Source organism: Phyllobates terribilis, unplaced genomic scaffold, assembly GCF_046119375.1.
Source record: "Phyllobates terribilis strain yellow unplaced genomic scaffold, ASM4611937v1 Scaffold_117__1_contigs__length_5270597, whole genome shotgun sequence".
NCBI lineage: Eukaryota > Metazoa > Chordata > Amphibia > Anura > Dendrobatidae > Phyllobates > Phyllobates terribilis.
In genome coordinates this window covers 3,382,724-3,409,940 of record NW_027362877.1, presented here as the reverse complement: position 1 = coordinate 3,409,940, position 27,217 = coordinate 3,382,724, and the positions used below count along the sequence as shown (strand labels likewise).

The window sequence follows — 27,217 nt, the reverse complement described above, 5'->3', positions numbered from 1 at the left end:
GAGGTAAAACAAATGCTCCAGTTAGGAGTCATTGAGGAATCTAGGAGTGAATGGGCTAGCCCCATTGTTCCGATTCCGAAGCCTGATGGATCATTACGGTTTTGTAACGACTTCAAAGAATTGAATGAAGTGTCAAAATTTGACCTTTATCCAATGCCCCGGGTGGACGAGCTTATCTAGAGACTGGGGTAGGCCCAGAACTTCACCACGCTTAATCTCACCAAGGGTTACTGGCAGGTGCCTCTGACAGAATCGGCGAAAGAAAAGACCACCTTTATAACACCGGAGGGTCTATCACTATGTCATCTTGCCTTTTAGATTACATGGGGCCCCGGCTACATTCCAGAGGCTGATGGACATAGTGTTGCAGCCTCATCAGAAGTACGCGTCAGCATATTTAGATAATATCATCATCTTTAATACTAACTAGCAGACCCACCTGTCCCAGGTACAAGCGTTGCTGGATTCACTCAGAGTCGCAGGAATAACAGTGAACCACAAAAAAATGTGCGATAGGTCTCGAAGCCCGGTACTTGGGGTACGTGATGGGCCGTGGGGTTATTAAACCCCAAATAAACAAAATTGAGGCCATTCAAAACTGGCCTAAGCCTTAGACTACTAAACAGGTAAGAGCGTTCCTTGACATTATTCGGTACTACCGATGGTTTATACCTAATTTTGCTGGGAGATCGGCACCCCTGACCAATCTCTTAAAGGGAAAAAGGTCGGCCATGGTTCGGTGGAACCCTCATGCGGAGGAAGCATTCCAATCCATGAAGTTGGCATTGTGCGGACAGCCGGTCCTCATCAGCCCCAACTTCAAGAAAAGCTTCATTGTGCAGACAGATGCCTCAGAGGTAGGCCTAGGAGCGGCAGTGTCGCAAGAGGTGAATGGAGATGAACATCCAGTCACCTACTTGAGCAGGAAACTTACCCCGGCAGAGAAAAATTATAGCGTAGTGGAGGAGTGCCTGGCCATTAAGTAGGCCTTGGAGTCCCTATGTTATTATTTGCTCGGGCGAGCTGTGAAGTTGCAAGGGAATGCAGATGCTCTGTCACGGGCACCCTGTATGGTGACAAGTGTTCAACCCCACAAGTTTGAACAGAGGGTGGGGGATATGCGAGGCAGTGAGGGGAATTATATGCGAGGGACCTGTGGTTGCAGAGCAAAATAAAAGTAAAGTTTTGGACTTGGTCAAACTATTTGACCAAGTTGGATTTAAGAAAACCTGGCATTGGTTTTTATTCTTGGAGTGAACTACAGGTGGCAGTGGGGCGGTCCACTCCCTCCAGTCGAGTCTTACAAGTGGCTCATGGTCACAGAATTCATTTAAAAACCTGCAGCAAAGGATTGGGTGTGTCATTGGTTTGTTTGCTAAGGAGGCTCTGTGCAATGCAAGCCTGGGTGAAGGCACAACACAGGCCTGTTAATGGCAACGTAACTGGCGCACCCCAGACTGAAACAGCGCGGCCATCTCCAACAGCAACAGGTTTACACGGACTGTTTGGATCATCTGGCTGCGATCCAGAGGGCATTTTGCAAATAAAGACATTTAAAGTAGAACTTTACTTGGGTCACTGCCTCATTACCGCACAGTGTGAACACCGCTGCACTACACAGTATATAAAGTAATCAGATGATAGACTCACATACCCTAAGGGACTAAAGAAAAAACATATAATCACCCATCCTCAATTATACAAAAGAAACCTCATCTGGTGTTGCCACATCTGTAAATATTAAATCTATAAAAATATTGAACCCATACGGTAAAAGCTGTGAAGGAAAAAGAAACAAATAAACTGAAAAAAAAAAACTGAAAGGCCACAATTGGCACACCTCTGTAAGAAGAAAGCTCTAAAAACTGATCCAAATGCTGAACGAGCATCAAAATGCACCAACAAATGCATTTATACACTGCTCAAAAAATAAAGGGAACACTTAAACAACAGAATATAACTCCAAGTAAATCAAACTTCTGTGAAATCAAACTGTCCACTTAGGAAGCAACACTGATTGACAATCAATTTCACATGCTGTTGTGCAAATGGAATAGACAATAGATGGAAATTATTGGCAATTATCAAGACCCCCTCAATAAAGGAGTGGTTCTGCAGGTGGGGACCACAGACCACATCTCAGTACCAATGCTTTCTGGCTGATGTTTTGGTCACTTTTGAATGTTGGTTGTGCTTTCACACTCGTGGTAGCATGAGATTTATTTTTTTGAGCAGTGTATATGTGGCACCCCAGGGGTCTGGTTTCCACAGTAACGGCAATGTTATATCTGAGAGCAGGTGGGAGGTCTCTTGGTCAGGGATCCTTTGCATGCCACACCTCCTGCCCAGTCCTGGAGTAGAAGAAGAACAGAAGTAGAGACAGAGAAGCAGCATAGGAAGAAACAACAGGAGCTCTGTGGGAGCAGTGTTACAAAGAGTCAGGGGCTGGCAGCTGCAGAGCTCGCCCTGACTGAGAAGTATCACTGGACCCGGAGTTCGAGGCTGTGGGGACTAATCTCTACCCAGCAGCAGAAACCGACCGGCAGGGGATTGCAGGTCCTCTGGCCCAGAAACCCGAAGGCACGGTCACAAGAGTGGGACCAGCACCGCCATCGTGGAGCGGAAGCCATTAGAAGGCCCCGAGTCACCGGCCATACGGGTGAGCACCACACGGTACACTCAGGGACGTGGGCTACTTATACCCGCCTCTAGCAAGGTAGCCAGAAGAGTATCGTTAGTTTGGGAGGCCTACAACTCCGCCTGGCCAGGGGAGATCCCATCTGCTCAAGGACTGACCAGGCCCCAATCGCTAGCCAGTACTCCGGGAGGGTCTATCTTTGTTACCAGTAAAGACCCTGAACTTCACCGTACCGTCTCCGAGTGGTTCCTGCTACCCCCATCATCCACGTCGGCTGCCCTGAGGCCATACCCCTCCCGTTGGGGGTTATACTACCACGCTGCACAATCCTACCACCGGCCTCAGCGGTCTGCCCTGCAGCAGCAGCTCTAAAGCTGCATTCAACGGGTGGCGTAGTCATCTAACATCACTGCTAATACAGCGCCACTTCAGCTGACTCCCTGGGCACGGACCGGGTCACCGCCACGAGACTACAACCCTCAACAGATCCGGCTCCGGGTAAGCTCCCGCATGCGCAACGCAGCGCGACACAGGCCCAGGGGCGCGTCAACTTTTGGCGTAGTCGGCAGGATTTCGTGCCCGCAACCACCGGGTACTGCGTGCCTGAAAAAGAGACTTTCAAAACTTACATGTGGTGAAGATTCCCGCCATCCGGCGCCATCTTCAGCCTTCTTCCCGCCATCGGTGAAGATTCCCGCCATCCGGCGCCATCTTCAGCCTTCTTCCCGCCATCCGTGGAGTTTTCCCGCCATTGGACGCCATCTTGAGGACGCCGCGCGGGAAGAAGAGGGGCGTGGACTCCGAGAGCGCGCGAGAACTGAAGCCCCGCCTCACGTCCGGACGTTGCGTAAGGTCCTGGAAGGAGCCCAGCAGACGCCGACGTCACAGGAGCGCGACGGAAGGTCTTCGACCCTGATGATCAACTGCGGAGCCGCGGCCTACGGAAGAGGATCATCGCCAGGTAGGCCACGGTCCGCCATGGGGGGAAGAGGACACCAGGAACGGACAGCAAGATGGCGGACCGGCAGCAGACTAAGCTGCCCAGCATCGGCAGCGCCCCAGCCGTCGCGGGCCCCGACCAGCACCAGGAGAAGACGCGTGACGCAGGAGCGGTCGCGGGAGCAGGTAAGAGGAGTCTCCCTGTCCCGGACGCTGCCAGCGTCAGCCTGCTCCCGGGCCCCCTGGTGGAGCCGCTGACCCCGGGCGCTGTAGACACCGATCTGCTCCAGCCCCCGCAACAAGCCCTGCGGCCGAGCCCTCCAGCCCTGGGCACTGCCGCCACCAGCCCGCGCCCAGGCCCAAAGTCGCACCCTCTGACCCCGGGCGTCATCAACGGCGACCCTTTCCACGCCCGGTCGCAAGGCCTGAGCTCCCCACGTGCAAAAGGACTGTACGCCCTCCACGTTCATCGGCTAACCGAGGAGGAGCTGCAGTACTACCAGTACGAGGAAAGCCAAGAGGACCCGGACGGGTCTGAAGACTACCCTCAGGAGGGAGCACAGAGAGGACACCGCTACTGAAGAGAAGTAGCATGAACAAAGAACTGTATATAGTTACCCGTCAGGGTATAAGAACTGTTGTGGGACTGTTTCCACTGAGAGTGTGGTCCCCGTTGGGACTGATACAGAACTGATAAAAATTGCCCCATCCCCTAAGTTACCTGGCCGAGGACTGAGAGCGGCCAACTCTTGTATAAAGTTTGCACTTTTGGTGAAATGGACACCTTGCTTTCTTCAAAGACTGCACCCGGTTGCGGACACGCCGTGACCATCTTTATGTGTTTTTTCTTATTGTATTTTTTATTGTTTATACCCTGTTATGTTTACAAAAGTATGTTTAGTCCCGGAGTACTAAATTTCACTAGGGGGGAATGTGGCACCCCAGGGGTCTGGTTTCCACAGTAACGGCAATGTTATGTCTGAGAGCAGGTGGGAGGTCTCTTGGTCAGGGATCCTTTGCATGCCACACCTCCTGCCCAGTCCTGGAGTAGAAGAAGAACAGAAGTAGAGACAGAGAAGCAGCATAGGAAGAAACAACAGGAGCTCTGTGGGAGCAGTGTTACAAAGAGTCAGGGGCTGGCAGCTGCAGAGCTCGCCCTGACTGAGAAGTATCACTGGACCCGGAGTTCGAGGCTGTGGGGACTAATCTCTACCCAGCAGCAGAAACCGACCGGCAGGGGATTGCAGGTCCTCTGGCCCAGAAACCCGAAGGCACGGTCACAAGAGTGGGACCAGCACCGCCATCGTGGAGCGGAAGCCATTAGAAGGCCCCGAGTCACCGGCCATACGGGTGAGCACCACACGGTACACTCAGGGACGTGGGCTACTTATACCCGCCTCTAGCAAGGTAGCCAGAAGAGTATCGTTAGTTTGGGAGGCCTACAACTCCGCCTGGCCAGGGGAAATCCCATCTGCTCAAGGACTGACCAGGCCCCAATCGCTAGCCAGTACTCCGGGAGGGTCTATCTTTGTTACCAGTAAAGACCCTGAACTTCACCGTACCGTCTCCGAGTGGTTCCTGCTACCCCCATCATCCACGTCGGCTGCCCTGAGGCCATACCCCTCCCGTTGGGGGTTATACTACCACGCTGCACAATCCTACCACCGGCCTCAGCGGTCTGCCCTGCAGCAGCAGCTCTAAAGCTGCATTCAACGAGTGGTGTAGTCATCTAACATCACTGCTAATACAGCGCCACTTCAGCTGACTCCCTGGGCACGGACCGGGTCACCGCCACGAGACTACAACCCTCAACAGATCCGGCTCCGGGTAAGCTCCCGCATGCGCAACGCAGCGCGACACAGGCCCAGGGGCGCGTCATATATACCAGTGATTAGCTGCAGAGCATTGCAAGTAACATGGAGATACAATGCAGATTTCAGAAGAGATAACAAGTAGCAGAGGAGTGAGATATTAATATCACGGGGGGAGGAAATGTGTAAGAGGGTGACCAGGACGGTCATGCGCCTCTTCCCTCTTTCTGCACATATTGCTGTACCCTGTGTTTATATATGAGTATGTATGTGACCTAATGTCTGATGTGTTAGTTATAGGGTGAGTATATATAGAGTATTAGATTAGGTGCTGCATGTTAGCAGACATTTCAATTCATATATATTCAGCTCTGGCTCAGAATAGCACGCGTGCTGGGTCACGCGTGCAACAGACTAAGTGCAATAGCTTAAAGTGCTTTTAATAAGCAGTTATACAATAGCAGTTGGACAGGGCAGGAGACAGGTAAGGTGCATAAGATATTCATACAAACATGCAGCTTCTTGGTCAGTTGTATTACATTATACATTGGTCAAACCATCCACTACCTCCATACAGCACTCAAAACATTCATACAAATCATTGCACCACCTGCTCTCTCTCTTTTTTCTCCTTCTCCTATTCACTGGCGACATCTCCCCCAACCCTGGGCCTCCCTGTGTGTAACAAACTAACTTACATTCACAATTTTTTCCTCTCTAATTCCCTTCACCTTCTGGCTATTACAAAAGTCTGGATCCAGCATTCAGACACCACCGCAGCTGCTGCTCTCTCATTTGGTGGGCTGAAATTTTCACATACGGCCAGACCTGAGAATAGACAAGGTGGAGATGTTGGTTTGCTCCTTTCACCACAATGTGCTTTCCAGGTCATCCCCCAGTTCGCTCACTAACATTTCCTTCCTTTGAAGTCCACATCGTCAGACTCTTCAAACCCTTCTCCCTGTGAGTGGCGGTTGTGTATCGCCCTCCAGGCTCCTCCCGCCAGTTCCTGGATCACTTTGCCACCTGGCTTCCTCACTTTCTATCCTGTGACATCCCCACCATCATCATGGGAGACTTTAACATCCCCATCAATGATCTCCTCTCCCAATCTGCCTCTCATAGGTTACTAACTCTCCTACACATGAAGACGGGAATACTCTGGACCTGGTTTTCTCCGGTCTATGCTCGAGCATGACTTTACTAACTCCCCTCTCCTGCTCTCGGACCACAACCATCTTTCCTTCTCTGTCAAGAACCGTCTACTCACCCGGGACACCCCCACTTAACACACTTATAGGAATACACGTACCATTAATACCCAGCAGCTTATGGACAATCTCCACACATCTTCAGCCCCCATCTCCTCCCTCTTCTGTCCAGACTTAGCATTGTCACACTACAATAATACACTGAAGAGCGCCATAGATGAAGCAGCACCTTCTACACGCAGAAAGACCCGACACAGACAACGGCAGCCCTGGCACACAATGCAAACACGCTTTCTTCAGCGTTGCTCTAGGTGCGCTGAGCGTCAGTGGAGAAAATCTCTTTTAGCAGAGGACTTCATCCATTATAAATTCATGTTCAAAAACTATAACTCTGCCCTTCATCTGGCCAAACAATCCTACTTCACCCCCCTCATCACTTCACTGCCCAACAATCCAAAACGACTTTTTGAAACCTTAAACTCCCTCCTGAAACCTAATGCACAGGCCCCCACCACCAACCTCAGCGGTGAGGATCTGGCCACATATTTCCTAGAAAAAATCAACCACATCCATCAGGACATCTCAGCCCAATCTCCTCAGTGCCTGGATCCCCTTCCCTGCCGCACTTCAAGCTTACTAGCCATCTTTGAGCCTGTTACATAAGAAGAAGTTACCCAGCTTCTCACTTCTTCTCAACCTGCAACCTGCAACAGTGACCCCATTCCTTCACATCTCCTGCAGTCCCTCTCACCGGAGGTCACCACTCACCTGACTAAAATATTTAACCTCTCTCTTTCTTCAGGTATCTTTCCCTCCTCATTTAAACATGCCATCATAACCCTTTACTTAAAAAGCCATCCCTGGACCAGAACTGCGCTGCTAACTACAGACCTGTCTCTAATCTTCCTTACATCTCTAAACTCCTGGAACGCCTGGTCCACTCCTGTCTAATCCGCTATCTCTCAGATAACTCTCTCCTCGACACTCTACAATCTGGTTTCCGCTCCTTACACTCCACTGAAACTGCCCTCACTAAAGTCTCTAATGATCTACTAACAGCTAAATCCAAAGGTCACTGCTCCCTGCTGATTCTCCTAGATCTCTCTGCCGCATTTGACACTGTGGATCACCAGCTCCTCCTTACTATGCTCCACTCTATAGGCCTCAAGGACACTGTTCTCTCCTGGTTCTCCTCCTACCTCTCTGACAGCTCCTTCAATGTATCTTTTGCTGGCTCCTCTTCCTCTCCTCGTCCCCTTGCTATCGGGGTCCCGCAGGGCTCAGTCCTAGGCCCCCTCCTCTTCTCTCTATACACTGCCCCTATTGGACAAACAATCAGCAGATTTGGGTTTCAGTATCATCTCTATGCTGAAGACACCCAATTATACACCTCTTCCCCTTACATCACCCCTACCCTAATACAAAACACCAAGGATTGTCTGTGTGCTGTCTCTAACATCACGTCCTCCCTCTATCTTAAACTGAATCTCTCTAAAACTGAACTTCTTATGTTTCTCCCCTCTACTAACCCAACTCTGCCTGACATTGAAATTACCTTGGAGGGTTCAACCATAACTCCCAGCAGCACGGCCGCTGCCTTGGGGTCATATTCGAAACTAACCTTTCCTTTACTCCCTATATCCGATCACTCACTCGCTCTTGTCACCTGCATCTTAAAAACATCTCCAGAATCCGACCTCTTCTCACCTTTGAAACTGCTAAAACTCTTACTGTCGCTCTTATTCACTCTCGTCTGGACTACTGCAACTCTCTTCTGATCGGTCTCACTCTTACCAAACTTTCTCCTCTCCAATCCATCCTGAATGCGGCAGCCAGGGTCGTATTTCTGTCCAGCCGCTTCACCGATGCCTCCATCTTGTGCCAGTCATTACACTGGTTGCCCATTCGCTACAGGGTCCAATATAAACTCATCGCTCTCACCAACAAAGCTCTCCACAGTTCTGTACCGCCTTATATCTCTTCTCTCATCTCTGCCTATCGCCCTACACGTGCCCTCCGTTCTACAAATGACCTAAGACTAACATCCCTCATAATCTGAACCTCGCACCTCCGTCTCCAAGACTTCACTCGTGCTGCGCCAGTTCTCTGGAATGCTCTACCCCAGACGATCCGACTGATGCCTAGCCCCCATGTCTTCAAGCGCGCTTTAAAAACCCATCTCTTTAAACAAGCCGACCACCTCAACTACTCAGTAAACCAACTTTCCCCTGTTCCCTCCTTCTAAATATTATTCAGAATCTGTTCCCTACTGTTCATCTGTCTCCTCACCCTCCATGCACAAGATAACTGCACTCGATACTTGATTATTACACTTATACATACGGGCTGATGACCGGATCATGCAGCTTTATATGAAAATCCCTATTTATTATAATTGTCAGACCTGAAATAACAAGCACTTTGCACCTATTGTGTCCCCCCATTCCCTTGTAGATTGTAAGCGTGCGAGCGGCCGGACCCTCGCTCCTAATTTCACTGTTAAACTGTCTCACCTTGTATTGAATTTATTGTCTGTACCTGTCCCCGCTTAATTGTAAAGTGCTGCGGAATATGTTGGCGCTATATAAATAAAAATTATTATTATTACTAGGAATTGGGTACAGTGTAGGGGTGAACGCAATAGTTTAGGATAGAAACAGTTACTGTGTTCAGCAATAGCTGCAGAGCAGGAGGAGCCGGGGTAGTTACCAGGAGGTTTAGTGACTGCAGCAGGGGAGTAACGGGGAAGTCTGCCCAGCAACCGAAGGAGGATTGGTGATTGGCCCAGTCAAAAGGGGAGGAGATTAGGCCAGGGCGGAGCAACGGTTTTTCCTGTCAGTTAGTTCTGAGAGAGGGATGTGACAGAGCAGTAGCTGGAGGTCCAGGGGGCACAGAAACCCGGTCCGACCAGCAGCAGAGGAACGTTAGTCAGGAACTCTAAAACGACTTTCCCTTAATGTTCGGGGCCTACGGTCCACAGGAGTCAGCAGAGTAACTTGTCTCAAAATCTTCCCAGAAGGGGGAAGTCGGACGGGGAATAGTACAGAGGAAATGGAACGGGACTCTAAAAACTGCGAGGGTCTCAGAGGCCAAAGAGGTCGACTATGGAAGGGACATCTCAGGAGAAACAGACGGTGAATATTAACATATGCTGCGCAATGAACTGTGAACCTGGAAAAGGATGCGCCCAATACTGCGTGTTCCCTCATGGTGAAGTTGGACTGTTAAGTAAAGTTCTTTTTTATAAAACAGAGTGGAAGTCCCCTATCGTGTGTGCGGCGGTTACTGAAGAGGAAAAACCGAAGACGGCAGAGATCTGCGACCAAAACGTGAGTGTTCTGCACCACACGCACAGCACAGGAGAATGGGGACATTTGTCTTTGTCAGGGAGCCAGGGTGTAGGAACACAACAGTCCCTCGCCACTACTACCACCCTCACAAAAAATGCATAGGCCTGATGTAATCCTAAGAAGGTGTAGCTACAGTCACCACTGGCAGCACTGTGAGCAACAGCTGTAACTGCGCCCCGAAACTGAGTGACGGTCGCTCTGTACTGATGCACGGCTGTCAGTCTCAGTCCCGGGTGCAGTTACAGACGCCGCTCAGTGCTGCGTACGGTGACTGTAGCTGCGTTGGCGCCTGCATGACTGAAAGCCGGCGGCTTCCGGGTGCCGCACACTCAGTACAGCGGCCGGGCACCTCCCTAATGCTATTAACCAGCAGATTAACCCCATATGTGCATGTTACTGGCGATATCCAACCACACAGGTTCCCTGTAAGGAACAATACACAATAAATGTAAATCACTACAAATCTGAGACCTCAGAGACGAGTAACATCTTATTCTAGTCGTGTCCGATAGGAAACTCCTTCTATTCCCCTGTAACATGTAGACTGTGAGCAGGGCCCTCCCTTATATTGTACCATACTGATACCGGGGGGGACATCACCGGAGTAACCGTCCAGTGTGGGACGTCGGATCAGGGGATAGAGGACCCCATCAGTCACCAGAACAAGTCCTGAGACCCCAAAAAGCTCAGGAGGAACGACCCTTCATAACCCTCATTACTAATCGGCCATTATGTCATGAAGCGATGAATCTTCCTAATATTTCTTCTGCTGTCGCCTTATGAGGCTTCATTGTCCTCCAAACACAATCGGAAATCTGCTGATTTATCCACAGAATGTAAAATCAAATGCTGCGGACAATCACTCTGTGTGAGCGATGGGGGAGGGGAGTGGAGAAGACGAGACAGGGAGCGAGAACAGCAGCACAAGAGTCACATGTACAAGGCAAAAAAAGAGGAGAAAAGCCGAAAATGGGAGATTCATCATTACACGTCATCTACAGCGAACCTGGTGTAAGAGGCCGGAGCTCCTCCATCATCACCTCCTGGTACCGATCCTGGTGTCCTTCTAGATACTCCCACTCCTCCATGGAGAGATAGACAGCAACGTCCTGACACCTTATAGGAACCTGACAACAACGACACCGTCATCACCCAGAATCCTCCAGTGCCGTCCTGTATAATGTCCCAGCAGTCACCTCTCCGGTCATCACCCAGAATCCTCTAGTGCCGTCCTGTATAATGTCCCAGCAGTCACCTCTCCGGTCATCACCCAGAATCCTCCAGTGCTGTCCTGTATAATGTCCCAGCAGTCACCTCTCCGGTCATCACCCAGAATCCTCCAGTGCTGTCCTGTATAATGTCCCAGCAGTCACCTCTCCGGTCATCACCCAGAATCCTCCAGTGTTGTCCTGTATAATGTCCCAGCAGTCACCTCTCCGGTCATCACCCAGAATCCTCCAGTGCTGTCCTGTATAATGTCCCAGCAGTCACCTCTCTGGTCATCACCCAGAATCCTCCAGTGCTGTCCTGTATAATGTCCCAGCAGTCACCTCTCCGCTCAGCAGCTCAATCATCTTGTTGCTGAGCTCTAGGATCTTCTTCTTCCTCTCATGTATCGGGGGGTGTGGGGGAGGCTCTGTGATGGGGCCCGGGCTCCGCCCTCCTGACTCCTGGAGATGGATGATGGGAGTCACACCCTCCCCCGGTGTCTTCCTCACTATTGTGTAATCCTGTGTATGGAGAGAGACACTAAGGGAGAAGAATTCCTTCCCGACTCCAGATCTGACAATCAGTAGAAATTCCGGGATCAATAACCGTCTCCAGCAATCTGGGGCCATAACCTGGAATATTATTACACTCAGGACAGACATCCAGGCCCCTCTACAGCTCTTATAGGGAATCCCCATGACAACTCCTCCTGGCAGAGAGCTGCACACAATCACTGCTCTTACAGTAAAGAATCCTTCTCTTCCTCCTCTGGATTTCCTCTTCCCGATGTCGGACTTGTTACATAACACAATAAAGCTGATAGAAATGTAGAGGAGTTACCTCTCCGCTCAGCAGGGAGATGATCTCCAGGGTGAAGTGTAATAATCTTCTGGTGGTCTCGTCCTCGTCCATCCTCGGGGGGTCATTCAGGAGAAGGAGGGATGAACACTGGATCAGCTGGAGGGATCTCGTCCTGCCGGCGTCTTCATGATAAAGGAGAAGATGGAGATCACAGGGGACGATATAACGACAATCACAGAATTCTGCCCCAAATATCCGACATTTATCAGGAAGAATCTGGAGGAAAAGCCACAAACTCCACCACGGCCTCCTCCGCCGACCTGACCGCTTATTATCAGCCTCGCAGGAGGATGGTCACCGTGGTAACCACACCGCCAGTGGAGGATGGTCACCGTGGTAACCACACCGCCAGTGGATGAAGGTCACCGTGGTAACTATACAGCCAGCGGAGGACGGTCATCGTGGTAACTACACCGCCAGCGGAGGACGGTCACCGTGGTAACTACACAGCCAGAGGAGGACGGTCATCATGGTAACTACACCTACTGTGGGGGACGGTCACCGTGGTAACTACACAGCCAGCGGGGGCGGTCACCGTGGTAACTCCACCTCCAGCGAGAGACGGTCACCGTGGTAACTCCACCTCCAGCGGGGGACGGTCACCGTGGTAACTCCACCTCCAGCGGGGGCGGTCACCGTGGTAACTCCACCTCCAGCGGGGGACGGTCACTGTGGTAACTCCACCTCCAGCGGGGGACGGTCACAATGGTAACTCCACCTCCAGCGGGGGACGGTCACCGTGGTAGCTGCACCTCCAGCGGGGACGGTCACCGTGGTAACTACACCTCCAGCGGGGGACGGTCATCGTGGTAACTCCACCTCCAGCGGGGGACGGTCACCGTGGTAACTCGACCTCCAGCGGGGGCGGTGAGGTGAGGAGGAGCCGCTGCACATCCCCCATACAACACTGAGGAGCCGCAGTCACATGGAGCAGGAGCCTCCACAGGAACAGCTCTGATCTCACCCCACACTCTCCTCTCACAGATTCACCACAAACCCTCCCTGTAATCTCACCGGAATGGCGGGAAGCGGAAACCTGCTGCTGGCTGATACCAGAGAGCAAGAGCTGCGCACAACCAGGACGGAGCTGCTGCACTGAGAGCGGGAGGACCTGTGGTGACGTCACCGCCATGTGATCAGGGGGCGGGGCTTAGCAGTGAGAGCTCCGGTTGGTGATTGGCTCCAGCAGTGTGACGTGTTTGATCCCTTTTCTTCTTCTGTTGCTTCTTCTCTTCAGATTTTGCAGCACACAGTTTACGCCTCAGACCCTCACTGCCGCCAGCCCCGCTCCACCTCAGACCCTCACTGCCGCCAGCCCCGCTCCACCTCAGACCCTCACTGCCGCCAGCCCCGCTCCACCTCAGACCCTCACTGCCGCCAGCTCCGCTCCGCCTCAGACCCTCACTGCCGCCAGCCCCGCTCCACCTCAGACCCTCACTGCCACCAGCCCCGCTCCGCCTCAGACCCTCACTGCCACCAGCCCCGCTCCGCCTCAGACCCTCACTGCCTCCAGCCCCGCTCCGCCTCAGACCCTCACTGCCGCCAGCCCCGCTCCGCCTCAGACCCTCACTGCCGCCAGCCCCGCTCCACCTCAGACCCTCACTGCCACCAGCCCCGCTCCGGCTCAGACCCTCACTGCCGCCAGCCCCGCTCCGGCTCAGACCCTCACTGCCACCAGCCCCGCTCCGCCTCAGACCCTCACTGCCGCCAGCCCCGCTCCGCCTCAGACCCTCACTGCCGCCAGCCCCGCTCCGCCTCAGACCCTCACTGCCACCAGCCCCGCTCCGCCTCAGACCCTCACTGCCGCCAGCCCCGCTCCGCCTCAGACCCTCACTGCCACCAGCCCCGCTCCGGCTCAGACCCTCACTGCCGCCAGCCCCGCTCCGCCTCAGACCCTCACTGCCGCCAGCCCCGCTCCGGCTCAGACCCTCACTGCCACCAGCCCCGCTCCGGCTCAGACCCTCACTGCCGCCAGCCCCGCTCCGGCTCAGACCCTCACTGCCGCCAGCCCCGCTCCGCCTCAGACCCTCACTGCCGCCAGCCCCGCTCCGGCTCAGACCCTCACTGCCTCCAGCCCCGCTCCACCTCAGACCCTCACTGCCTCCAGCCCCGCTCCACCTCAGACCCTCACTGCCACCAGCCCCGCTCCGGCTCAGACCCTCGCCGCCGCCAGCCCCACTCCGGCTCAGACCCTCACCGCCACATGGTGTCATGTTGTTATTTTTCTTTTTTCAAAACTAAGTTGAATATTTCATAATGGTCAAAATTGGTAATAAGGCCTCGGGAGCAACCTCTGGGTCAATTACGTCTCTCACTCAAATTGACATGAGCAAATACCTCAAAAAAACAACAAGCTAAATCTACTACATCTAAACCTAAGTCCCAGCAACCTTCAGATTTGCATTCTCAATATGACTCTGATTCTGAACTGGAAAGTGACGCAGATGACTGCGGATCTACAAATGATCATCCAGTATCTCGCTCCTTCATTAAAAGGATACTTGCTAAATCATTAGAACCTATTGTGAAGGACCTCACCGACATAAAACAAGAAATCACACAAATAGGTCAGAGAGTAGATTCTCTAGAAACTACCCATTCTACTCTAATACAACAATCTAATGCTTCATTAACCAGCATTCAAAATCAAGAAGGCCAAATTAATCAAATATATTCCATCCTAGAAGATCACGAAAATAGAGAAAGACGAAACAATCTTCGCATAAAAGACCTCCCTGAATCGGTAGCAACTGAAGCAATAAATCCAACACTCAGAAAAATTTCTCAAGATTTTGAATTCTGACAATCCTCCCAACATTGAAATAGTGAGAGCGCATAGAGCCCTGAGGCCCAGACCCAAGCCAGGAGATCCACCACGTGACGTCATTTGTCGATTCTTGGACTTTCACATCAAAGATCTATTATTAAGGACAAGCGAATCCCAGCTAGGACCTCGACTGAGATCCAAGATGCTTGTAAAGAACTCGGAATCACTCTTGAAAAATACCTGGATCTGGAAGCATCCAATTCTGCATCTTCCTTGAATCCCCTATTTCTACCCACACCTTGGAGTGTCTTCTCGCCTACCAAGTCGCAACGATCCAAACGTAAACTAACAAAGCACTCTTCTATCTCTAAGGACAGCGAAGCCGGCTGAACCAAAGTTCTTCTTGCCAGACTTAATTAGTCCTAAGTCATTATAACTTCTGTTTTTGATTACTATAATTTGATGACTGTTCAAACTTATGAACCTTTTACTTATTTAGCCATTAATCTAATTCTGAATAGAGTGCAATTTGTTGATGTTTCCCTGCACCCTGGCATTACGAGTCAAAAGACTGTTATACTAATTCTCAGTAATGAACTGTTTAAGTCCAAGGACTATTCTTTTTTATTTTCTCTATTTTTCTGCTTCCCTGTTGAGTGAGGAGCAATTGGTGAGATTTTCTTTGCCAACTGACATCTTACGCTAAAAGAACCGCCTTACTTGTTCCTTAAGCTCTGTGTGTTAACTCCAACTGGAGTCCTCTGCAACAGGTCTGTCCCTGCATCTTTAATGTTACCCTTAACTTTAGTTGCAGCGACGGGTTCGCCTTTACGAGATCACGTGTAAATGATCATACACAGAGCTTATTGCACTGACACCATCACACCCCCCTTCCTACTGTTTGTAATACAATACTATATTTTATAGTACTGTTATTTGTATTTACAAATACTTTTTGTACCTCTCTTGTTGATACTGTTCCTACTGTTCTAATGACACTATATCTCTACAATTTTCCATCTCTCCTATCCCTTCTCTTCCCTCTAATACTTCTAAGGATAAACTTCCACGTTCCAACACCGCCCCCCCCCCCCCCCATGGATTCCAGACAAGGTAATATCAAACTAACAAACTTTAATTCCCATGGCCTCAATTCACCTATACCAAGATCCCAAACATTAGACAGATTTAGAAAGGAAAACTTCCAATATTCTTTTCATACAAGAAACACATTTTCAATCAGAGAAACTCCCCACCTTTGAAAAAGCTTATTATAACCAATGGTATCACACCACTACACCTCAAAAGAGATCTCGAGGAGTGTCAATAGCTTTTGCCAAGGACACACCTTTCTTCTGAACGATTCTCTAATCGATTCAGAGGGGCGATTTATTTTTGTGAAAGCCCTTTTGGCAGGCACCCTGGTAACAATCGGTAACTTATACGCTCCAAATTAAAAACAAATCAAATGGATTATTTCCAAACTGAATAAATTCTGCTCTTTTATGGAGGGTATTCCAATCATCGGAGGAGACCTTAATATACCCATGGATCCCTCTTTAGATTCTTCCTCAAAACAATGCCAAGTTTCCTACCGAGATCTAGCCAGAATAAAAAAATCACTCCATACCTCATCACTTATAGATATTTGGTGATACCTCCACCCTTCTGATTTAGACTATACATACTTTTCTCATTCTCACAATTCCTACCATAGGATTGACTGTCTTCCTTCCAAGGCCCTTACTACCAAGAGCTTTAAAGGCAGAAATACTTCCATCGGTTCACTTGGACCACTCAATAGTCTCAGTTTGTTTTTCAATCTCCAAACCCCATTCTATTTATCGCACATGGAGATTAAATGAATCAATCCTGTCTTCAGATTCCAATAAACAACGTATTCACACTACACTAACCAACTTCTTTGAAACTAACGCCACACCAGAAATAAGTTATCCAATCCTTTGGGAAACCCATAAATCGGTGGTCAGAGGTGAGCTGATTTCCATATCTTCCTTTCTAAATAAGCAGTGAAAAAAAAAATCACAAGACCTTTATGAAGAAATATCCAAACTAGAGCATAAAAGAACTCTTCTACATCAAACTTTGGAGGCTTTAACAGCCAAACGCCTACAATTAAAAGACCTGCTAAACAAGCAGTCTGCAAAAATATACCTTAACTGGAAAAATCGCATGTTTGTGCATGGCGATAAGACTTCTAAACTTATGATGTCGTTAATCAAATCAAGACAAGCTAAAACCTATATCCACTCTTTAAAAACCCCTAATGGCCAAAGTACAACAGACTACAATAAGATTGCCTCAGAATTCTTAAAATATTACTCTAACCTGTACAATCTCCACCCAGACGAACCTCTTCCAAACATAGAGAAAAAAACGCTCAGACATTCAATCCTTTTTAGCTACAATTAATTTGCCTAAACTATCCCCGGAACAACAGGCATTTCTATCCAAACCATTCGACATTAAAGAAGTCCGCTCCATTCTGTCAAATAGCTGCAAGGGAAAAGCTCCTGGCCCAGATGGCCTTCCTATCTTATACTACAAAACCTTCTCCAAGATCTTAGAACCTCATTTCACGGAAATGTGTAACAAGGTACTCCAGGGCGAACCTTTCCCTCCCCAATCTTTGGAAGCCCATATATCCCTTCTTCATAAGGAAGGCAAGGATCCAGAACTCTGTAGCAATTACAGACCGATTTCTCTACTAAACGTAGATCTTAAAACTTATGCAACCATGCTTGCAAAACGCATTGCAGAATTCCTACCTAACTTAATCTCATCTCGGATCAGGCAGGCTTCATTAAAGGTAGGGAGGGTAAGGACAATGCTTGGCGGATCCTTCACCTGACACAATACTCTATTTACCACAAGCTTCCCTTGGTACTTTTAGGTACTGATGCAGAGAAAGCTTTTGACAGAGTGGATTGGAACTTCCTACAAGAAACTCTTAATTGCTTTAATTTCCCTCCATTAGTAACATCAGCTATTCTCCAAATGTATTCTCACCCCTCGGCCAAAATTAAACTAAATAACTCCCTGACTAAACCATTTACTATACATAATGGAACAAGGCAAGGCTGCCCTCTCTCACCATTGTTATTCATTATGGTAATGGAATCCTTGATCAAATCCATTAATCTCTGTGATGACATAATTGGTGTTAAACTTCAGGGACTACATCACAAAACCATGGCCTTTACAGACGATCTCCTAATCACCATGACGCAGCCACACAAAGGCATACCAGCCCTTATGCAGATCCTAGAGAGATATGGCTCCCTGTCTAATTTTAAAATAAATGTAACCAAATCTGAGGCCTTAGGAATAAACATACCCGTATACTCTCTAACTCACCTGAAATCACGATACCCCTTCCGCTGGCCAGACAAATACATTTCCTATTTGGGCATTAAGATAAGTGCATCCCAAAATTACCTCTACAATCTAAATTATAAACCACTTCTCTCATTAATGACACAACATACCAAAAAATGGAAAGCCCCCTACCTCTCCTGCATGGGCAGAAAAAATGTAATAAAAAACATCCTCTTACCCAAATTCATCTACCTTTTCCAAATGCTACCCATTACACTTTCAAAAACACTTCTAACTAAAATTAACTCTTCCTTCTTTAACTATATTTGGAACAATCACCGTTCGAGACTTAACTCGCATACTCTTTCAATGCCTAAAACTTTAGGTGGCATGGGAGCCCCCAACATCCATAACTACTACTTAGCGGCCGTACTTTCTAGAACTATTGAGTGGATCAGGAACCCAAAAGAGAAACCCTGGCTCTCTGTAGAGGAACACATGTCCCCCATACCTCTATGCTCAGTTATTTTTTCACCCTCTACTTTAATACATGAAAACACTTTTCACAACCTCCTCACTCGTACGGTGGTTAAATGTTGGAAATCAGTAGTAGACTTTTTCGCCCCTGCCCTTGCTCCATTATCTCGAGTATCAGATTTTATCTCTCTAATCTTTAAAAAATTCACATTAGATCGCACAAAAAGGAACTTAGACACCTCTCCCCTTATAGACCAATTATTCAATGAAGGCACCTTTATTTCCTTTCAAGATATGAAGACATTACCTACAATGTCCAATTATACCTACATCCATTACAAGTCTTTCAAGAAGACACTACACCAGATCATGATTAAAGGGGATCTCTCCAGATCACTTACTACTTATGAAACTATCTGTTCTCAGAAAGGACCTCCGAGGAAAACGCTTTCAACCCTTTACAACATCTTACTCTCAAGAGACGTCCCACTGAAAAGAGCCTTCATATTAAAATGGGAAAAAGATCTTGACTTCTCCTTTACAGAACCTCAAATCAAACACATTTACAAGTCCTCACACGGCCCCTCACAATGCGCTAAAGCCCAAGAGAATTCATACAAAATAATCACCCATTGGTACACCACTCCACTCCAGACCCACAAATGGTTTCCTACCACTCCAAATATATGCTGGAGATGGGAAAAACATACCGGCTCCTACCTCCACCTTCGGTGGTCATGTCAAATCTTACAAGAATTTTGGAAAATCGTTTCCCCAAACCTTATACGAATTGCTCCACACCAACATAGCCCTAACCCCTAAACATATTTTTCTAAACTTTCCAATTGATCCAGATAAAAAGTTCTTGTCTAAATTGGCCTCCTTCGTGTTTACTGCCGGCAAACGTCTCCTACCCCCACTTTGGCGCCCTTCAAATATCCCAAACAAGAAACAATTAATCCTCAGAATTGATCAACTGAACCATACTGAAGAACTGGCTGCTCTCTCCATACAAAACCTTACCTCCTCCATTATGTCTGGAGTCCTCGGCAGATTTACAGGAATTCTACTCATTTTCTGTCCTCAACCATTTAATGTTTTATTAATATCTTGAAGATCTGACGTAGAATATACTGGACCCCCTCCCCCACTCCCTCCTTCCTTTTTCCTTCTCCTATACCAAAGTCTGTCTCACCCCTCCCTCCCTCCATTTCTTATTCTCTGGTCCTGTATATACCTGAGACGATCTACTTTATTCCTTATACATTATGACACTAGTTTATGAATCTAAGAAAAAATTACTTGTTATACACCTGCAAAGATTCTTCATGAAATCATCTGTTTGTCCCTACTTTATATTTGATTCTCAAGAAATAAAACATTGAAAATAAAATAAATATTGTTTCTTCTCTTTTCTCCTTTTCTGTCTGATGTTTCCTCACAGACTGTAATGATTCTATAAACTATAAAGTTATTATAATGGTGAAGGAGCTGTGATGAGGCTGCGGTCATGTGACAGTGATGACGTCACTGCAGCTCCTCCCCCTCAGGGGTCATTGCCCCGCCCAGATCTGCAGATGATCCCGGCGCAGTCGCTCCTCCGGCTCCTCCTCCCTCTGACGTCACATAGTGGCCGCTTTCTCCAGTGATGAGGATTTCTCTGCTCCCGGATCTTCTAGTCTCATTCTCTATCTCCTGCTCCCGGAGGTTCTGTAAGTCCAGCAGTCTCATCAGGTCCACATCTATAGTGGTAAAGTTCATCTGTTTCCCCAGTCAGGGCTCGCTCTCACTTCAATCCGATAAAAAACCAGACTGCGTCCCTACCAAGTAATCCTCGGATTCTCTGCTCAGCGGCGTTTTCCAGCTCTGCACCCATATAATCTACGGGTGCGTGTGAAACATCGCACTGCACTCAGATACCACCCGAGTGCAGTGCGATTCCTGCCAATGCCAGCAACAGAGGAGATGGAGATAGTGATTTCCCCGTCCCCTCTGCAGCCGTGCGAGAGGATCAGAGCATGGAGCACTGACATTCGGCTCCCGCTCGCAGCAGAGCAGCAGCGAGTGTCATTACCATATCGCATCGGGGGGTCTCGCATCGCATACCGTACGCTAGTGGGACCCCGGCCTAAGAGATACGTCTGTGTCTTGTATAGCAGAGCGGAGTTGTACAGATACCTGTCTTTACGTAGGCTCAGGTTCTTCCGGGTGCGACTCAGCCTCAGCATCCTCCCGCGCCATCTCCTCCTCTCCATGTTGTTGTGCAGAGTTCTCAGCGCCATCTTGTGATCAGGGTCTGGCGAAGTTTTAATATTTTAATTATTTTTTTTTTTCTCCTATTTTTTTTATTAAAATTTTCTAATGCTGATAGACTGCAGGCGGCAGATACAGATTTAGAAGTGGAGATTGCGAAAAATGTAAAATAAACAAATAATATATAAATTAGGTCAATAATTTTTCCTTCTCATTTGTGATATACAGAGGAGAATTAGAATGTGCTGTGGGTGAATTATGATATATATTTTTTAGACTTTGGTGCGTATAGTTAAATGGTACGATGATTATTATCTTACTTGTTTTAACTTCTGCTTTCTGATATTTTCACTCATTGACACATAGTGGTTTGTGTCTCCCAAATTCGCTGCTGAAAATTGACTAGCCTGCCTGCGCCTCCTTACTCGTACCATTTTCTTCATTTTTTATTTCATTGTGATGTCATTTCCTTGTTTTTTTTTCTATATAAATGTTGTATTTCTATGTGATTGGCCACAATTGACAAAAGCTCTGGAGGAGCTGAAACGTTTTGCAGATCTGTGGATGTGGAATAAATGATTGACTACAGGTGAGTGCCGGGATCTCTTTCCTTTCCTTCTCCATTACTAACCTGAGGGCTTGAAGACAGTGGTGTTTTATGACAAATCACAGCTGTCATCAACCCTAACCACCATTACCCCGATCGCCACCACACCAGGGCAATCGTGAAGAGCCGTGCAAAGCACCTGAATTGGTGCGCCATTTCTGAGGCGGCTGAGGGCTGGTATTTTTAGGCTGGGAAGGGCCCAATAACCGAGGACCTTCCCAGCCTGATAATATCCGCTCACAGCATATGTGACCATAGGGTTAATGTAGACATACTTGCACACATTCCATTTGGGGCTGGGGGTCTCCGCTGTGCATTAGACACTATGATGTGTATAAGAAGCCGGTTACTGGTGATTTATTATGTCATGAAGAAGAACTGAACACAAATACCAGGTAGAAACGCAGAGATGTTTTGCTCCTATCTGTTTTTTAATGTTTCTATGATTTTAATTTGGATTTTTCAATAAAAGTTTTTGGTTTTATTCACACTGGAAAACAAGTGCTGGATTATCAGTAACTTTCTTTGTCCTGTCCATTCCTTCCCAACTGTGATTTTTCATCCAAGCATTGAGAGATGAGCTGAAAGCAATTTTTTCTATAGAGGAATGGCAGACATGGGTGTTGTCTACATAGAAAGCCTCTCCTAAATCCCATACACAAAAAAGCCGCCCTACAATCTGCCAGGACACATGCGGAAACATATGAAGACTCCTGGGACTTTATACTCTGGAGTGATGAGACCAAAGTAAATGTTTTTGGAACTGATGGCTTCAAAACTGTATAACATTGAAGAGGTGAGGAATACAATGAGAATGCATGGTGTCTACAGTGAGACCTGGTGGTGGCCGTGTCCTCATGTGCGGCTGCATGAGGAGCTACAGGTCATTGATGGTATCTTGAATTCACAGATGTTCTGCTCTATAGTGACAGAAAAGATGCTGCCATCACTCTGTTCCCTTGGTAGGCCACTGTTACATTTCTGAAGAACAGGGTGACAGTGATTCAGTGGCCAAGTGTCTCCTGATCTGAACCCAACCAAACACCTATGGGGAATTCTGAAGAGACAAGTTGTCATCGCTCCATCCAGCATCCAGGCTCTAAGAGCTCGTTATCGAAAAAGAGATAAAAGATAGATATAGTATTGTCACTAACTTGTTCATTCCAGGCCTAGAAAACTTGGGGCCGTCCTTTAAAATTATGGAGGCCATACAAAATAATAGATGTAGTAGCTTTTGATGTGGGGTGTACTCATTTTTGCATCAACTAATTTGAGTAAAACTGAAGGTTTTGTAATGAGAGTTATATTATTACCCTTACTTTCATGTTTTGATTACAAAAAAATGTTCTATTAAACTTAGTGTTGGCAAAATTTTAGAAACTGATCTTGTGTTCAGTGAGCTATTAAATAAAATCTTACTCATCAAAGGGGGTGTACTCATTTATGCTGAACAATATTTATTAAACTTTATAAAACACAGTGAACATAATTACACTTTCTTTCCCATATGACTTCTCTCATGTTTTACAAGGTATGATTTATGTATAAAACATTTCCCACATTCTGAACATGAATACGGCTTCTCTCCTGTGTGAATTCTCTCATGTTTTACAAGGTATGATTTATGTATAAAACATTTCCCACATTCTGAACATGAATACGGCTTTTCTCCTGTGTGAATTCTCTCATGTGCAGCAAGAATTGATTTACGCATAAAAGATTTCCCACATTCTGAACATGAATACGGCTTCTCTCCTGTGTGACTTCTCTCATGCTGCACAAGATAAGTTTTTTTTGTAAAGCATTTCTCACAGAATGAACATGAATACGGCTTTTCTCCTGTGTGAATTCTGTGATGTTTAACAAGCTCTGATTTATTTGCAAAGCATCTTCCACATGCTAAACATGAAAAAAGTTTTTCTCCTGTGTGAATTCTTTGATGTTTAACAAGATCCGATTTATATATAAAACATTTCCCACATTCTGAACAAGAAAATGGCTTTTCTCCTGTATGAATTCTGTTATGTGCAGCAAGAGTTGATTTACGCATAAAAGACTTCCCACATTCTGAACATGAATACGGCTTCTCTCCTGTGTGAGTTCTCTGATGTCTAACAAGATGTGATTTACCTGTAAAGCATTTTCCACATTGTAAACATGAAAACGGTTTCTCCCCGGTGTGAATTCTTTGATGTATAACAAGCTCTGGTTTACTTTTGAAACATTTCGCACATTCTGAACAAGAAAATGGCTTTTCTCCTGTATGAATTCTCTTATGAGTAGAAAGATTTGATTTGCACATAAAAGATTTCCCACATTCTGAACATGAATACGTCTGCTCTCCTGTGTGAATTTTCTCGTGTATCACAAATTTTGATTTCTCTGTAAAGCATTTCCCACATTCTGGACATGAATACGGCTTTTCTCCTGTGTGAATTCTCTTATGAGCAGAAAGATTTGATTTACGCATAAAAGATTTCCCACATTCTGAACATGAAAACGGCTTTTCCCCTGTGTGAATTCTCTCATGTATAACAAATTGTGATTTATATGTAAAGCATTTCCCACATTCTGAACAGGAGTATGGCTTTTTTCCTTTGTGTTTTCTGTGTGTTAAAAAATCGGAGCTTTTTGTAAATTGCTTGTCACACTGAAATCTTGAATCCACTTTGCCTCCTGGACTTTTGGTAACAATGTGAGATTGCTCAGGAGATGATTCCTCATGATTAGGAGGATTATAAGAAAGTGAAGCGCTGTGAAGTCCAGGAGGTGCAGGAAGGGTGATGAGGTTTTCTCCATTAGACTGCTTCATGAGATCTTCTTTTTTACAATTTAGTGATGAACCGTTATTCTCACAAGGATTTCCTATCAGGATGAATGATAAATTAGATGTGAGTTTTTTCTTCAACACAAAAGAGATTTCTGAATTTATTTTCTGGAGCTCACAATGAAGACCCTCGTCAGTGAAAGTACCGGGAATAAGGAGGACAACTACATGCCATAACATTAACACAATGAGGGGTAAAGTGAATGACACTTATAAACTGGTGACATTGGCACAAGTCAGGGGTGGCAGAGATTAGACAGCAAATAGCTCTTTAAGTGGTAATTACTGATGACAGGTTCCCTTAATGTACCTCCAGTGCCATTTCACTCTCTCAAGCTTCATATCTTGCCCTTAGTATAGAAAAGTGTCCACGCAATTAAAGAAGATGTCCACTACTATTAAAAATGCCCCCAATGTAATTAACCCGTTGAGAGAAGATTTTTTCTAATTACATAGCTTTGTCTTTATTGGCAGTGAGCGGCGTAATCGCTGGCCACTCACTGGCATCACGCGACCCCCGGCTGCAGCCGGCTCTTGCTTCCCCTGATGTCATGTCAATTGAGGCGTGACTCGGTGATGCGATCCCCGCGGTGGATGCCGGGCTGTGGGTGGGGTTTCCTTGCGCGTCACACCCAGCATCCACCGCGCACTTTCCCAATGAATGCAAGGTAATTGTGATTCACAAAATGTTATACAATTGAACGGTGAAAAAAAAAAAAATTACATTTTTACCACTATAATATTATTTTATCCCCAGATTTTACATTTTCACAAGGGAAAATGGGTAAAAATGATCACATAATTTGTTATACAATTTCTGCTGAACGGGGCAATACCCCATATGTGGCTGTACTGTACTGCTTAGCCACATGGCACCAGTTTGGAAATTACACCCCTATGGAAATGTATCTACAGGTGTAGTGATGAATTTGACTCCATGGGTGCTTTCCAGAAACGAGCAGTAATGGATGTTGCGAAGTGAAAATGCAAATATTTCATTATAGTGGTCAGTACATTGTAGTGTCCGGTACATTGTAGTGCCCTTACGTTGTAGCGCCCAGTACATGATTCCCAGCTAGTGCTTTCTGGAGAAATAAATTGGCTCTCCCCGCTACAGTAATGCCAAACATGTGGATGCTAACTGCACACGGTGGGGCCCAGGAGGAGGGGGCATTTGGATTTGGGAGAGCAGATTTCACTATATTTCTTTAAGTGGGAGCCAAGTCACTTTTCCAGAGCCTTTGTGCTACCAGTAATATGGACACCCCCTATATTACTGTTTACAAATGATGAACCTGAGTGGAGACTTGTTTTTTGTGGGTTGAGTAGAAGCTCTTAATGGTGGCATTTTGGGGTACAGAACATTTTGGATCATATTTATCCTGTGCTGTACGCTGAACACTTACAGTGGGTACGGGAAGTATTCAGACCCCTTTAAATTTTTCACTCTTTGTTTCATTGCAGCCATTTGGTAAATTCTAAAAAGTTCATTTATTTTTCTCATTATAGAACACTCTGCACCCCATCTTGACTGAAAAAAAGCAGAAATGCAGACAATTTTACAAATTCATTAAAAAAGAAAAACTGAAATATCACATGGTCATAAGTATTCAGACCCTTTGCTCAGACACTCATATTTAAGTCACATGCTGTCCATTTCCTTGTAATTCTCCTTGAGATGGTTCTACTCCTTCATTGGAGTCCAGCTGTGTTTAATTAAACTTATAGGACTTGATTTGGAAAGACACACACCTGTCTATATAAGACCTCACCGCTCACAGTGCATGTCAGACCAAATGAGAATCATGAGCTCAAAGGAACTGCCCAAGGAGCTCAGAGACAGAATTGTGGCAAGGCACAGATCTGGCCAAAGTTACAAAAGAATTTCTGCATTACTCAAGGTTCCTAAGAGCACAGTGGCCTCCATAATCCTTAAATGGAAAAAGTTTGTGACCACCAGAAGTCTTCCTAGACCTGGCCGTCCAGTCAAACTGAGCAATCATGGGAGAAGAGCCTTGGTAGGAGAGGTAAAGAAAAACCCCAAGATCACTGTGGCTGAGCTCCAGAGTCAGTACGGAGATCGGAGAAAGCTCACAAAAGTCAACGATCACTGCAGCCCTCCACCAGTCAGGCCTTTATGGCAGAGTGGCCAGATGGAAGCCTCTCCTCAGTGCAAGACATATGAAAGCCCGCATCGAGTTTGCTCAAAAACACGTGAAGGACTCCCAGACTATGAAAAATAAGATTCTCTGGTCTGATGAGAGGAAGATAGAACTTTTTGGTGATAATTCTAAGCGGTATGTGTGGAGAAAACCAGGCACTGCTTATCACCTGCCCAATACAATCCCAACAGTGAAACATGGTGGTGGCAGCATCATGCTATGGGGGTATTTTTCAGCTGCAGGGACAGGATGACTGGTTGCAATTGAAGGAAACATGAATGCGGTCAAGTACAGAGATATCCTGGATGAAAACCTCTTCTAGAGTGCTCTGGACCTTAGACTTAGCCGAAGGTTCACCTTCCAACAAGACAATGACCCTAAGCACACAGCTAAAATGACAAAGGAGTGGCTTCAGAACAACTCTGTGACCATTCTTGACTGGCCCAGCCAGAGCCCTGACCTAAACCCAAATGAGCATCTCTGGAGAGACCTGAAAATGGCTGTCCACCAACGTTCACCATCCAACCTGACGGAACTGGAGAGGATCTGCAAGGAAGAATGGCAGAGGATCCCCAAATCCAGGTGTGAAAAACTTGTTGCATCATTCCCAAGAAGACTCATGGCTGTACTAGCTCAAAAGGGGCTTCTACTCAATACTGAGCAAAGAGTCTGAATACTTATGACCATGTGATATTTCAGTTTTTCTTTTTTAATACATTTTCAAAAATTTCTACATTTCTGTGGTTTTTTTTCAGTCAAGATGGGG

The 27,217-nt window shown here is 46.9% G+C and overlaps 1 long non-coding RNA gene and 1 pseudogene across 1 annotated transcript; one reads left to right on the top strand and one right to left on the bottom strand.

Annotated features, from left to right (window-relative positions):
- LOC141201512 (uncharacterized) overlaps positions 1-24,796 on the bottom strand; it is a 38,220-nt pseudogene extending 13,424 nt beyond the window's left edge.
- Positions 9,408-9,928, top strand: LOC141201546 (uncharacterized). Its single transcript, XR_012272948.1, has 2 exons — positions 9,408-9,733; positions 9,852-9,928. It is a non-coding gene; the product is annotated as an uncharacterized lncRNA (long non-coding RNA).
- Positions 24,797-27,217: the final 2,421 nt, after the last annotated feature.